Source organism: Penaeus chinensis, chromosome 28, assembly GCF_019202785.1.
Source record: "Penaeus chinensis breed Huanghai No. 1 chromosome 28, ASM1920278v2, whole genome shotgun sequence".
NCBI lineage: Eukaryota > Metazoa > Arthropoda > Malacostraca > Decapoda > Penaeidae > Penaeus > Penaeus chinensis.
The window spans coordinates 19647251-19649750 of NC_061846.1; the positions used below are offsets into that span (position 1 = coordinate 19647251).

The 2500-nt window shown below is 37.2% G+C and overlaps 1 protein-coding gene across 2 annotated transcripts in view; it reads right to left on the reverse strand.

The window, feature by feature from the left end:
- The window catches only part of LOC125039888 (serine/threonine-protein kinase tousled-like 2), a 101940-nt gene that overhangs the window by 71134 nt on the left and 28306 nt on the right, over nt 1–2500 (reverse strand). The gene's annotated exons all lie outside the window — the stretch shown is intronic.

The following is a 2500-nucleotide window of genomic DNA, read 5'->3' on the forward strand; positions in this document are numbered from 1 at the left end:
AAAACAAAAGAACAAAAAAGAATAAAGAAAAGTAAAGAAAAAATGAGAGAGAGAGAGAGAAAAGGTAAAACAGAGGAGCCCGTCAATTTGCATGCGGTCAACGGCCAACTCACGTTCCTGGTCACGGCAGCGGCGGGGAGCGAGCGTGGTGAGAGCAACAGCGCCTCCCGTCACCGCCGTTGCCTGTCACAGGAGGTCCCACGATCCTCATGACTCATGCGGACGCCCTCCATACACTACATAGGTTTCCATACACCATATGGATCACAGCAGAGTTCCTTCAATAACTACATGAATCCTCTACATGTCACGTGTTCCTGCAATAACTACACGATTCCTCTACATGTCACGTGTTCCTGCAATGACTACATGAATCCTCTACATGTCACGTGTTCCCTCAATAACTACAGGATTCCTATACATGTCACGTGTTCCTGCAATAACTACACGATTCCTCTACATGTCACGTGTTCCTGCAATGACTACATGATTCCTCTACATGTCACGTGTTCCTTCAATAACTATACGATTCCTATATATGTCACGTGTTCCTTCAATAACTACACGATTCCTCTACATGTCACGTGTTCCTTCAATAACTACACGATTCCTATACATGTCACGTGTTCCTTCGATAACTACACGATTCCTATACATGTCACGTGTTCCTTCGATAACTACACGATTCCTATACATGTCACGTGTTCCTTCAATAACTACACGATTCCTATACATGTCACGTGTTCCTTCGATAACTACACGATTCCTATACATGCCACGTGTTCCCTCAGCTACTACCGATTCCTCTACATCTCACGTTTCCTTCTAGAATTACATAATTCCTCTGCATATCACGTGTTCCTTCAAGAACTAACTACATGATTCCTCTACATGTCACGTGTTCCTTTAATAACTAAGAGATTCCTCTACATATCACGTGTTCTTTCATTAACTATATGATTCCTCTGCATTTCACTTGTTTTGCGTTATTTTTTCAAGAATTGCATGATTCCTCTGCATGTCACGTGTTCCTTCAAGAAATAAGAGATTCCTCTGCATGTTACGTGTTATGTTAATACATGATTCCTCTGCATACAGCATACGATTCATCCGTGATTCACAGGATTCCCTCGTCATACAACACACTATTCGTCAAAATGTATATGTATATGTATATATATGTATATATATGTATATCTATATGTATATGTATATATATGTATAAGTATATATATGTATATGTATATATATGTATATGTATATATATGTGTGTATATATATATATATATATATATATATATATAAACACCATACTCACATTCCTGGTCACGGCAGCAGCAATGACCATTTTTGTGGATAATGACCGTCATGGAGATGCCTTGACCTACATAGCACCATCATGCGTAAACTTGTCCATTTGTCCTCATCACAGTAATGGAAACATGGGTCTAAATTCACCTGCAAGTGTACAGTTTCTTCGCCTATAAACCATAACAGATTTATAAAGCAAAGAAAGTTTGTCAATCGCAGTGGCGGGTCGTTTGGTTTAAAAAAAAAATGTTTCATGAATAAAAATCCTCTTAACCTGGAGCCAATTCTTTAATAACCTTATATTTTCTCTCTCTCTCTCTTTCTCTCTCTCTCTCTCTCTCTCTCTCTCTCTCTCTCTCTCTTTTTTTTCTATTTTTTTTTTTACTTGTGGTGGATTGTATGAACGATTTAACAATATTTGATAAACATTCCATTAACTTTCGTCAGCAAATTCTGACCTCGAAACCCCGGGTCAGTCATGAAGCGATCGCCTGTCGTAACGTTTATTTTCATTCCTCAGTGAAGACGCATGTTTAGACTGTTTTACTGCTTTGACAAACAACCATTTATGAACACTGGGATTAGACTATTTGTATCACAGCTGTTGCTTTCTTTTTTATCAACGACGATCAATATGCAAGTTTTATTAACTGTATCGCTATTGTATTTCTTGTTATGACTAATACAGAAATCTTGCTTATTGGGCACAGTATTTGCAGCATACAGTTTGCTACTAACTGATCATTAATTTTTTGAGTATTTGTATTGTGGGGGCGCCTGATTAGGTGTTTCCGTAACACGTAATTGCTGGTGACTCGGGACAGATTTGCACTTGTCATCATTGTCATTATTATCATCATAATTATCACTGCTGTTATTGCTGTTATCCTTATCACTGTTATTTCTGCAGTTATTAGCGTTGCTGTGGCTCGTTTGTGTTTGCATGCGTGCGTGCATACAGACATACATGCAATTATACATACGTGTATATATATATACATTGTGACTGATACTGAACTGGTGAATATATATATATATCTTAACAACGTATTTTTAATATAATGGAGTTGCCATACTTTTATGTTTGTATTAGATATATATATATACATAGATACATATAGAGGTATATATGCACTCACACTCACACACACAAACACACACACATATATATATATAAACTCATTAACCT